The sequence below is a fragment of the Lepus europaeus genome, chromosome 11 (genome assembly GCF_033115175.1).
Source record: "Lepus europaeus isolate LE1 chromosome 11, mLepTim1.pri, whole genome shotgun sequence".
NCBI lineage: Eukaryota > Metazoa > Chordata > Mammalia > Lagomorpha > Leporidae > Lepus > Lepus europaeus.
Window position 1 is genome coordinate 113,975,127 of NC_084837.1, and position 13,270 is coordinate 113,988,396.

Consider the following 13,270-nt stretch of genomic DNA (forward strand, 5'->3'; position numbering starts at 1 on the left):
GGGAGTGGAGCCAGGGCGGGGGCAGCCCCACAAGACCCCAGGCCGTGGGACTCGGATCTCAGCGGTGCCCTCTGTCGCGACTCTCCTGACGCGAGACCGCGTTCAGAGGACATCGCGGGAGCTCAGGCCCTGCTGCAGCACCTCTTCACCCTAGACCCCCAGGGCCCGGGTCTCAGAGTGGCCCCCGAGGCCATGACGAGCGCTGGGGACCGACAGGGACCACAACCGGCCCTTCTCCCTCCCTCCCTGAGCTGAGGGACAGCGGCCCCAGGCCGTGCTGTGCCCACCGCTGACGGCTCCCACTGCCCCGCTGACTCGGGCACCTTGGGTGAGGGGACCCAGGTTCCAGGGCCCCCATGTGGGTGATGCTGTAACAGTGTGTGTGAAGCAAAGATCCACACAGGGCCGACCACGGCGCCCAGCACTTGGCAAGTGCACTGGAGAGGTTTGTTGTGCCTGGGGCACAGCCCACTCCCACTCCGACCAGTCACTGGACAGAGCTCCTGGCGGCAGTGAGCTCCTGGGTCCTCTCCTGCCGTCCTCCCAGCAGCCCTGCAGGAAACTAAGCACAGAAGGGTCAAGCAGCCCGTGCAGGAAACCGGGGGGGGGGGGGGGGGGATGGGGGGGGGAGGTGTTGGTGGCTCAGCCTGCTAGAGCCCAGCCCGCGGCGGCCCCTCCCCTGAGTCATCGGGGCCCACTTGGCCTCCCTGTTCCCGCATCTCCAACGGCAGCAGCTTCTGGGGCGCGCTGCCGGGGGCCCGCGCTGTGCGGAGCCCATGCTTTCTAAAGAGGCTCTTGGGAGCTGCAGCTGCCTGCTTGAGAGACGGGCTGCGGAGCCCAGGGCGGGGAATACAGGCGTGTGTGTGTGTGTGTGTGTGTACATGTGTGTGCGTGTGTGTACAGGTGTGTGAGTGTGTGTGTACATGTGTGCATGTACATGTGTGTGCGTGTATGTGTGTGTATATGTGTGTATGTGTGTGTGCGTGTTCATGTGTGCATGTGCGTGTGCGCGCGTGCGTGTGTGTACATGTGTGTGCGTGTGTGTACAGGTGTATATAGGTGTGTGAGTGTGTGCGTGTACATGTGTGCGTGTGTGTGCGTGTACATGTGTGTGCGTGTATGTGTGTGCGCGTGTTCATGTGTGCATGTGTGTGTGTGAGTGTGTGTGAAGGGCCCAAGGTGCCTGCCCTGGGGCTGACTGAGCAGCACATGTCATGGGGCGGGCTCTGCACTGGGCCACTGCCCGGTCAGTCCACAGGCTCCCGCAGCCCCTGGAGATGACCCAAGGTGGAAACTGCCCTCCCCGCAGGGGCCTTAGAGCCGACTGGAGCTCAGGGGCTGCGGAGACTCCCAGCCAGGGCCCTCCCTCCAAGGACAGCTGGGGGAGGCGGGGCGGGGGGACTGTTCCAGGCTGGGGTGGCAGGTGAGCAGGTGCCGAGGGAGCTGCTTCCTGCACCTGCCAGCGCTGTGTGGGCACAGCCGGTGCTGGGAGGCCTAGAAGGGGGGGAGAGCCCTGGGGAAGGGTCTGACCGAGCGCGCCTGCAGCAGGAGCCACCCAAGACCCCCTGAGTCCCCACCCAGCTCCCCGGAGACCCCCCCAGTGTGCCCCCCTGAGATCCCCTTCTGCCCCGTGCGTGCCGGAGGCCAAGACGTGGCACAGTCACAGCCAGAGACAAACAGGGCGCTGCCCAGCCAGACTCCGCCCCACTTCCCGACCAGAATGCACCAGCACACAATTAATCCTTGTCCCCCACCAGAGAGGGAAGACCACGGAGGCTCTCAACACAGAACGGAGCGTTGAGTCTGGCAGAAACTTCTAGCACAACTGAAAGAACATTTCAACGACAAAACAAAAGTGCACAAATATGCACAACCAGCAGCTGACATCACACCCAGCGCTAGAACGGCACCGGGCGGCCGGCATCGTGGTGCAGCGGGTGAAGCCCCCGCCCGTGATGCCGGCAGCCCATTCCGGAAAACTACACAACCAACAGAGAGAAGAGAGACGGGAGGTGGTCAGAGTAAGGAACTGCCGAGACCCAGTTAGAGGGGCCGCTGCTGCGGTGTAGTGGGTACAGCCACTGCCTGGGGCGCCAGCACCCCATATGGGCGCCGGTTCAAATCCCGGCAGCTCCGCTTCCCATCCAGCCCCCTGCTAATGCACCTGGGGAATCTGCTTAAGGTGGCTCAAGTCCTTGGGCCCCTGCACCCACGGGGGAGACCGGATAAAGATCCTGGCTTCGGATCGGCTCAGCTCTGGGCATTGCAGCCATTTTGAGATGTGAATGAGAGGTCTGTCTGTCTGTCTGTCTCTGACTCTGCCTTACAAATAAATAAATAAGTCTTTTTTTAAATCCAGCTAGAAAATATTGAGAAGAAAAGAATTTAAGGAAAAGAGTGAGACAGTGGCTTATGGGTACTCTTTTTTTTTTTTTTAAGATTCGTGCATTTATTTGAAAGTCAGTCATACACAGAGAGAGGAGAGGCAGAGAAAGGCAGAGAGAAAGAGGTCTTCCATCTGCTGGTTCACTACCCACATGGTCACAACGGCCAGAGCTGCTCCGATCCGAAGCCAGGAGCTGGGAGATTCTTCCGGGTCTCCCACGTGGGTGCAGGGGCTCAAGGACTTGGGCCATCTTCTACCACTCTCCCAAGCCATTGCAGAGAGCTGGATTGGAAGAGGAGCAGCTGGGACTAGAACCGGCGTCCATATGGGATGCTGGTGCTTCAGGCTGGGGCTTTAACCCGCTGTGCTATAGCGCCGGCCCCTATGGGCACTCTTGATTCCATGTGAGGGTACTGTGTGAGAACATGGAATTGAAAGCAAAGTTTGTTTTTGTGACAAAAACTTTTGAAATCCATGCATAGTTTTTTTCATAATACGTATTTCCATGCACTTAAAAATCTGTTATTTATTTGCAAGGCAGAGAGACGGATGGAGAGACAAAGATCTCCCATTTACTGGTTCACTCCCCAGATGCCCACAGTAGCCACTTCTGGGTCAAGCCAAAGCCAGGAGCCCGTCCAGGCCTCTCAGGTGGGAGGCAGGGACCCTACCCCTCGAGCTATCACTGCTGCCTCCCGGGTATGCAGTAGCAGGAGGCTGGAACCTGACGTGGAGACAGGATTCAAGCCCATTCTGATGTGGGATGCAGGCATCCCTGGTGCCGGCTGAGCCCGCTGCATCAAATGCCTGCCCCAAGCCTTCCGGGCACCCTTCATATGCGTGGATTTCCAAAATTTTTGGCACCAAACTCAACCCATTCTGGACCAAGCCAGGAGCTCAATCCAGGTCCCTATGTTGGTGGCGGGAACACAACAACTACTTGAGCCATACCGCCGCCTCCCAGGTGCGCCCTAGCAGGGAGCTGGAGCCAGGTGGCAAAGCCCAGCCTCCCAAGAACTGCGTGGAGCTCTCCCGCCCGTAACCCCAGGGCCCCCACAGCTCTGAGGGGGCCTCCAGGGGAGCAGCGGCTGGAGCTGGGGGAAAGGGGAGGAAGAAGGAGCATCTTCCAGGGCTGGCAAGAGAGAGGCTTGGACTGGGAGCTGCCGGGTTAAGGACAAGTCCCTCAGGCAATGGGGCCTGGGCGGTCCCCTGTGCTCACTGAGCCGGGACCCCTGCTAGGGTCAGGACAGGGCGGCCAGCGCTCTCTCATCACAGCCCTCCTCGTCCATCCTCACCCACAAGCGCCCCCTTGCAGGAAGCGCGGCGCCACGGCCCCTCCTGGGCCTGGACCATTACCTCCAGCCGCGACGCTGCCCTCGGAGGCAGGATTGGTGCAAAGCCGCGGAGGGCGCAGTGGGCTTCCGGCGATGGGGTGATAAAACAGGAGGCCTTGGAGCCCCTGGATGAGGTGAGGTGGAGTCCCTCAGAGCTGCGCCTCTGCAGAGCGGTGAGACGGGGAGGGGAGGGGAAGGGAGAGGAGCCCTGCCGATGCCCACAGCCACGGCTCAAAGGCATTGTGCACACCGGGACTCAAACCCTAGCGCTCCGACTGACGCCCTGGCCCACGCTATAGAGCTACCTTGGTCCTGTCGTCTACCTTGGTCCCTGGACGCCCCCACTAGTGCTTCCTACCGTGGGAATCAGAGTAGCCCTGCCATGGGTGCCCTGGGGTGCCCATGGGAGGGGCCGCACCTGTTCCGTAGGGCAGGATGGGCACAGAAAGCGGAGGATGGGGGTCTCTCGTGGGGGCTCTGCCTTCCTGCCCTCTGCCCCAGCCTTGCTCTTTCTGCAAACTCGGTCCCTGTCTTCCTGCCCTCCCTTCCAAGCCCAGAGTCTGGGGGAAGACTGGGCAGGGGAGAGTTGGCCTCGCTCACCAAGTCCCCCTGGCTCCTTGGCCTTGTCACCATGGAAACCTTGTGAGGTCACCAGCACCAGTGAAATGGGAGAGGAAAAAAAAAGTCCTGCCCCCAAAGGGAGCCCCCAGTTGGCTCCTGCTGGGGATAAGGGAGGGCCCCAGTCCCACCTGCAGAAGGAGCCGGAGTTCCGGGCTGTTCTCCTTCCCAGCCAGAGGGGCAGCAGCAGAGGGGCCCAGGTCCTTCCCGGGCCTGGGGGCTCCAACTGCCTCGGCTGTCTCTGGCCCTTCACGTCCTCTTCCTCCATTTGGGGGAGGACCCAGGACCCAGGCCCAGCCCACCTTGTGCCTTGCCCTGGGGCCAGCAGTGGGGCCCACAGCGGCTACTGTTGCTCCCTCTGTCTCGGGCCCCTTCTCCTCCCAGCATCACTGGTGCTGCCCCCTGGAGTCCATGAGCCTCTTTGAGAGCCTGTTCGGCCCCTCCCCCACCCCGGTTTCTCTCCCACTGCCCCCTGGCCAGGACCCTCTCCTCTTGTCTAGAGCATGCAGCTTCCTGCACTCCTGCTGGGTCCTGTAACTCCCTCCCTTCGCATCCACTCCAATCCTATATTACGTCTTCATCACCGCTCCCACAGTGCCCAGCGCTGCCCCCAGGAAGTCCTCCAGAACTCACTGCCACCACTGGGCTGCACATCCCTACCAAGACCACGAGCGCCCACCACGTCCCTACTGCCACACTGCCTCCACGCCATCCCCATCACCCTCTCAGGGCCATCCCCGTCTCCACTGATACTGCTCTCGTCACCACCATCGCTGTCATCACCCTCCCACCCAGCTTCCCCGTGTCACCATCACCTCCAGGGCCACCACCACATGGGCTCTCCTACCACCTTCCTGTCATGGATGCTGGCGTCACCACCACCATCACTGTTACCATCACAAGCCATCACCACTATCATCACCATCCCATCACAGACACCAGCCTCACCATCACCACCACCACCATCACTGTTACCATCACAAGCCATCACCACCACCACCATCACCATCTCACCATCACCACCATCACCACCACCACCATCACCATCCCATCACAGACACCAGCCTCACCATCACCACCACCATCACCACCACCTCCATCTCTGCCATAGACATTGCCCATCACCACCCCGGGTACCTGCCACCAGCTGTCACACGTTACCCGTCATTTACGGGGAAGCAAAGCCTTCCAACATGAAGTCGACCCATTTCAGATCTGTCCATAGAAGACGTAGAAGAATCCACACCGGGAAAGGATGGCTGAGTCCTCCCCCACCCCCGAATCTTGCTCCTGCACCCTTTGGGGGATCTCTCAGTAGCTGCTGCTGTTCCCTCCAATCTGGCCACGGGAGCTCTCTCTTTTTAAGATTTAATTACTTATTTGAAAGGCAGAGGCAGAGAGAGAGAGAGGTCTTTCATCCGCTGGTTCCCTCCCCAAATGGCTGCAGCTGCTGGAGCTGGGCCAGTCCAAAGCCAGGAGCCTGGAGCTTCTTCTGGGTCTCCCATGCAGGTGCAGGGGCCCAAGGACCTGGGCCATCTTCCACAGCTTTCCCAGTGGAAGTGGAGCATCCAGGACTCAAACCGGCGCCCTGAGCAATGTGACAAGAGCTGCGGGAAGTGGCTTCTCGGGAACTGTGCTTCTGAGGACCTACCCAAGGACATAATTAGGAATGCGCAGAGATGACGTGTGGGTGTTATCATAGCAATAATTGGAAACAGCCTAAATGCATCGCAAAGGGGAAAAAAGAGATTGCTTAGAGAAAGCATGTGGACTAATATGCATTAGTTATCAAACACGAAAACACAGGTTCACCTATCGACACAGAAACGTGCTGACTCGATATTGCCATTGAACAAAAGCAAGTTTCACGCCAGCGTGTACGGAATAATTCTGTTTCTAAAAATATAAATGTGTTCATGAAACAAGGTGAAAATATTTTATCTTAACAGCCGGCATCAAATCCTCCCTCGACAGGAAGCCGTCTTCAGGGAGCAGGTTAATGTGGTCAGCTGCTGTAGACACAGGACGAGAGCAAAGCCCCGGGCGTGCGACAGAGGGAGGAACCCCCTTCTCACAGTACTGCTGGGAACTGGGAGGGGAGGGAGAGCGGTGGTCAGTGGGGAGGGGAGGAGCCCACCAGATCACGCCAGGAGCCTGCTCGGAGGGGGCGGCAGGGAGCAGGGAAAGCCCTCAGACTTCGGAGACCTTTCGGTTCCACCAAACATCTCGGCCCCTAAACCTCCACGTCGTCTCCGTGGGACTCTGGAGAGGGGCTGAGCCTCAGCGCGATCTCCCCTGCCCCCGCCCCCCCCCCCAGTGGATTTTTATGGGGAGAAGATTAGGGGTGATTTATGTATTTGCTAGTTCTGTTCCCTTGGTTTTCTGATTCTTCTAAAATCAGCATTGGAAAGGAAGCTTCGGGCATGCGAGGTGGGTGTGCGCCACAGACGCATCTGGGCTGCATTCTCAGGGTCAGGAACGTGGCCTGCAGGCTGCCTGCGGTCGGCACGTGGTGGGCGCTGCCTTCTCTGCCCAGGAGCCTCCATCCTGACCTCTCGGAGGCCCCCCGCCCCTGTAGCGGTGTCCCGTGGGAGGAATGTTCCAGGGACACACAAGGAGGCCCGGCTCCAGGGCCCTTCCGCCGGTCTGTGCTGAGCTGTCCCGTGTCTCCCAGCATGGACAGTGCCCTCTGCAGGGCCCGGCTGACGGCTCACAGGGACGTGGCTGGGGGCTGTTGCACGTCGGGGTCTGAAGGAAACACTGCAGGGGAAGAAACCGCTTGGGACACCTGCAGCCCCTGTCACGGTTGCCCAGTTGGGGTCTCAGCGCTGCTCCCCATCCCGGCTCCCTGCTATCGTGCACCCTGGGAGTCGGTGAGCGAGTCCCTGCCCCTCGTCGGGGAGACCCAGATGGAGCCCCTGCCCCTCGTCGGGGAGACCCAGATGGAGTCCCTGCCCCTCGTCGGGGAGACTCAGATGGAGTCCCTGCCTCTTGGCTCCAGCCTGGCCCTTTCCAGCTACAGCAGGCACTTGGGGAACGAACCACTGAATGAGAGTTTTCTCTGTCTGCCTGTGTGTCTCTCTCTACCTTTCAAATAAACACAATCAATTAATTAAAAACATAACACTTTAGTAGTCCTAATAATATAATTGCACAAAAGAGGCACACACAGTAGCAGGTGGTCATCTGTTGTGGTCTACCATCACCATTATCACCATCACCATCACCATCACTATCCCCACCACCACCATCATCCCCACCATCATCACATCACCACCATCATCACCACCACCACCACCAAAACCATCACCACCACCACCATCATCACCATCACCACCATCATCCCCACCATCATCACATCACCACCATCATCACCACCACCACCATCATCACCACCACCACCACCACCATCATCCCCACCATCATCACATCACCACCATCATCACCACCACCACCATCATCCCCACCACCACCACCAAAACCATCACCACCACCACCATCATCACCATCACCACCATCATCCCCACCATCATCACATCACCACCATCGTCACCACCACCACCATCATCACCACCACCACCACCACCATCATCCCCACCATCATCACATCACCACCATCATCACCACCACCACCATCACCACCACCACCATCATCACATCACCACCATCATCACCACCACCACCATCACATCACCAACATCATCACTATCACCATCACCACCACCACTGTCACCATCACCACCATCACTACCACCATCATCACATCCCCACCATCATCATATCACTACCATCATCACCATCACCACCATCACCATCCCCATCATCACCATCACTGTTGCCATCATCACCACCATCACCATCCCCACCATCATTACCACCACCATCACCATCACCACCATCACCATCACCACCACCACCATCATCACTATCACCATCATCACCACCGTTACCACCATCACCACCATCACTTGTCTCCTCTCAGTGCAGGCAGTGCCCGCCTGTCCAGCTCTGCCTGCATCCTGGGTTAGCTTGGGGCAGGCCTGAAAGGACACAGTGCAGGGGAGGGGGAGGGCTGTTTGGTTCCCTCCTCCCCACAGGGCCCCCCATCTGCACAAAGCCCTGCGGTGGAATGGCGCGGCTGGGGATGAATTTGGCTCGCGCCCGGTGGCTAGCACTGTTCGTGGTCAGCTGACAGTTTGTGGAGGGGATGGCTTTTCCTTCCGGGCACCAGAGAAGCTGCTGCCTACACACGGGCGATGCACCGCTGCAGATCCGCCTGTAGATGCAGTGCCTACCGGAGCCTCCCAGGCTCCAGGCTGCCTGCTGCTGCTGTGCCCAGCCCCACCCCCGCCAGGTCAGCCCCCAGGGCCCCACTCCCAGCAGCCCAGCCCGAGCCCCTGCCCCTCACCTCCCACGTCCAGGAGGGCAGGCTGGGCAGGAGTTGGCACAGAAGTCTGTGATCCACTGGTGATTCCCTCCCGGCCTTGTCCCTGTCACTGACGCGACCCTAAGCCCCGGATGTCACAGGGACAGCTCAAGGGACGGCCCCTTGCCACCCACATGGGAGGCCTGGATGGGCTTCCTGGTGCCAGTCCCCGACTCCGGCCCTGGCAGGCATTTGGGGAGTGAGCCAGTGGGTGGGGGTGCTCTCTCGCTCGCTCGCTCTCTCTCTCTCCTTTTCCACAAAAGCTTCTTTAAAGAATTAACTCGGAAGCAGGAGAGGAGGCATGAGGAGCCATGGCCGCTTAGGAATGGAGTCGCCAGGAAAGATCCAGGGTTGGGGACGGGGTAGGGGCTCAGGGACAGAGAAGCTGTCTGGCGTCCCCCACCATAAGTGGGACTCAGGCAGGAACGAGAGCACTCAGGATGGACACGGTGAGATGCTGCAGAGAAAGGCACAGGCCTGCAGAAACCCAGCATTCGCTGGTGACGATGCTGGCCGTGGCGGTGGCAATGGTGATGACAGTGATGGTGGTGGCGATGGGGACAAAGGTGACAATGGAGATGGTGATGGTGGTAGCCCCAGTGCAGTGGGAAGACCGGCAGACCAGGACCCAACTGTGTTCTGTGGATCCAGCATCCTGGGGGTCACCGTGACCTTGGCGCTTTGGGTTTTCCAAGAGAGTGGTGGAGGTGGGTGCCAGGTGCCCCGGGAAGGCAAGGCAGGCCAGGGTGCCAACACTTGGATCCACTTGGCTGCGGAAGGAGGAGAGGAAACAGATAGGGTGGGATCTTACTTTTGAGATGGGAGGTGCAGAGAGCAGGTGGAAAGGAAGAGGGAGGGAGGGAGGGGGAGACAGAGAGAGAGAGAAAGAGAGAGAGAGAGACCCAGAGAGTAGAGGGTGAGGGACCGACACGTTGCTTCAAATTGCCCAAAAGGCAGAAGAGGTGGGCGTGGCCCAGCTCTGCCCCGCCAGTGGCAGACGCGCTGTCCGTCTGTCCTATGTGTGCAGAACATCATTTTCTCAGAAGAGGGTGCAGAGGCGTAGAGAGGGTGTGTGACCAGTTAAAGTCACACAGCATCCGGGTCTTCTCTAGGGAGAGCAGAGTCTGGGTGTTAGAGGTTGGGGGGGGAAGGGCTGAACGATGTGCCAGGCCCCTTCCCGCCCACTTTTTCCATCTTCAGCTCATGTTCAAAGGGTATCGTTATGGGGCCGGCGTGGTGGCATACTGAACTAAAGCAACATCCTGTTATTAGAGTGCTCATTCCAGTCCCCGCTGCTCTGACCCAGCTCCCAGCTAATGCACCTGGGAAAGCAGTAGAAGATGGGCCAAGTCCTTGGGCCCCTGCACGCACCTGGGAGACCCGGATGAAGCTCCTGGCTCCTGGCTTCAGATCAGCTCAGCTCTGGCCGTTGCAGTCATTCTGGGAAGTGAACCAGCAGATGGAAGACACCGCCCCTCTCCCCCACCCCCCTCTCTGTTGCTCTGCCTTTCAAATAATGAAACAAATCTTTGAAAAGTAAGGTGTCGTTTAATAAAGAGGTGAAAAAACATGTATTTTTGAGATTGAATCGATATTCACAAAACACTCCTTGAAGCTGACGATAGCCCGCTCAGATCAATCGAGCAATTTGTCTCCCGGTGTCTTTGGTGGAAGCATTTGTTCCTGGATACTGGCACTAAAACACAGCAGAGCCCCGAGTCCCACATCGTATTGGGCAGCGGGAAATTGCTCTGATGCGTGCCAGGGAGGGAACCGAGACATCGACCATGCTGCAAATAGGTTCCAGCAGATCGCCACGCCCCCACCCCGCAGCCTCCCACTTTATCTGACCTTTGTGCCGTGGGGGGCACACGGCAGCGGGTGACCGGAAACGGAAGTTAGGGTGGCTGTGGGTAACCGGACACAGCGGAGAGAGAGGAGAGGCTGCCAGCATCGCACCCAGCCCACGACCGGGAGGGCCAGGAGCAGCCGGATCGAAAAGGGGGCAGTGAAGTTTGGGCAGGAGACCCGCCCACTGTTTCCAGGCACCGCCCTCTCCAGTGTGGCTTCCGGGATCCATCTGTAAGCAGGCAGTGGACCAGCAAGCTGTGTCGGCTGCCACTCAACACTGTGGAGCCTGGGACAGATGTTGTAGAGGCTGGCCACAGCTCCGGCGGGGAGTCCAGCCACACTCCCACGTTCCCCGTGCCGGCATCGACCACGAGAAGGGAAGGTGGAGCCACATCTTCAGGGACATGCCAGATTTCCACCAACACTGCCAGACTACGAGGGCACAGACAGGAGCTGGCATCTGCTCTGTGGCTACTACGGGGCAGTGTGGCAAGTGCTGTCCTAGTGATGGGGAGAGGCTCTGGGGGGGTACAGTGGGGCCCTCACAAGAGGCGAGGGGGGCATGCAGGCAGGTGGAAGGAGGGCAGGGACGGCTCAGGTGGCAAAACCACAGAGCCACGAGGCTGTAGCACCGGGCAGGGCAAGGATGTGAACACAGGGAGATGGGACTTGTCTCGTGGGGCAGCGAAGCTGCCGGCTGAGTATAACTGGGCCGACAGAGAAGCTGACTGCACGGTGAGTCCGAGGGGCAGGAGGCCGCTGACTGGTGCGGGCACCGGCGGGCAGGAAAAAGCTGTCTACACCACGCCCGGGACCCACTAGTTGAGCATGGGGGTGGTGGCCAGCGTGCGGGTGAAGGTGGTGGGGAAGACAGAGGCACATCTGGGGAGACTTGGGCCAGGCCAGCAGGCAGGCAGCAAGGTGGCCTGCGGCCCTGGCAGCTTCCAGCCTAGGCAGCAGGGTAGGGACCTGGGGCCTCGGCGAGTGCGTACCTGGGGCAGGTGTATGGAGTGGGAAGGGAGTCTGGGTGAGCAGCCAGAGGCTGCCAACACTTAAGGGGCCCTGAGAAGCAGGAAGGAGGTGACGCAGGTGGCCACCGAGGGGAGGACGCCCGGACTGCAGAGCCACAGCCCCAGGCTCTGCAAGGACAAGCTGGGGGGGGGGGGCGGGGGGGAGCCCAGCCTCTGTGTTCAGGAAATGGCCCTAGGTCCAAAATGCTGACAGCCACAGCTAACGTTGAACGCCTGCCAAGCCCTGGGCAGGACCAGGACCCGGACTGTGCTATGGGGTCCTCAAGACAGCCAGCAGGAAGGTGTTTACCGGGGAAACTGAGGCTCAGGAAGATTCAGTGAGTCACGCGGTCGACGGAAGAGCCGGCCCCTGAGCCGACCCCATGGCCTGAGCGCCTGCCTCTCTCCTGCCTGCACCCACACCCACGGCTTCCACAGACGCTGCTTGCAGACTGGACCCGGTCCCTCCTGAGCTGCACGCCCGTCTCAGGCCTGGGGAACCGGTCACAGTGGACTGAGACTGAACACAAACCCAGCTGCCAGCTCAGACCATCCCCCCCAGCTCCCGCCTCCCTGCCCCCACCCCCGGCAGGGCCTGGAGCTGCTTCCCCCTTGCTCGGGCCACTCCCACCACCTCGGCAGTCTGGATTCTCTACTGCTCCTCTCCTTTTACAGATAAGGACCCTCGAGTTCAGTGAGGGCAGGTGTGCTGCCCAAACTCATGGGCTCGGGGATGACAGCCCCGGGGCACACGTTGGGCTGATGCACTAACCTCCTGGGGACCCCTCCTCCTCCCCTCAGACCCACAGGGCAGCAGCTCCCAACCCTGTGGCTCTGGGGGTCTTTAGACACCTGAGCTTGTCTGGGACCCCAACCACTTAGTCTCCGAGTCATCAGCAGGGAGCTGGATCAGAAGTGGAGCAGTCAGGACTTGAACCGGCGCCCTATGCGATGCTAGCACTGCAGGCAGAGGCTTTACCCACTACGCCACATAGTCCATTCACTGAGTCCTTCTTGGCAAGTTCCAGGCTCTTGGTAGTCGCATGAGACAGAAGTCCAGCCAGACGTGCTGGACCAAGACAAGGAGTTTATGGGTGGACATTGGTGTAGCTCACAGGCCTCAGAGAAGGACTGCAGGCACCAAGGCTGCGAGAACCAAACTTGACCCTCAACACAGCCAGCGCGTGCTCTAAATTCCTCTCCTGTCCATGCTCGGCCCAGACACTGGGTGGGAAGATAGCTCGCTGGGCTTCAGACCCGGCCCCAGGCTGCGCTGCCCCCCACCCCCAGTAGGAGGAGTTTCTTCCTGCCAGCATCCATCCAGCAATCCCAGGCAAGCATCTGATTGGTTCTGCTGGGATTCTGTGCCTGCCCCTTGGGCCAATCATAGTCGCTGGAGGATGGGGTTTCACACTGATGCGGACTGGTCACACGCCCACCTGGGGGCGTCCGGGCAGTGTTGGGTGGGAGTGGTGGGCACTTTAACTGATGACCGCCAGGACGTGACGACAGGGAGAATCTCCAGAGAAAAGGCAGGGCAGACGTGGGATGGCGGACGACAGGACAGAGTCCCTGGCTGTCCACTATGCTGGTCCCTGTGGGGCAGGTGCAGACACACAGACCCCGAAATGGGGAGCTCTCAGCA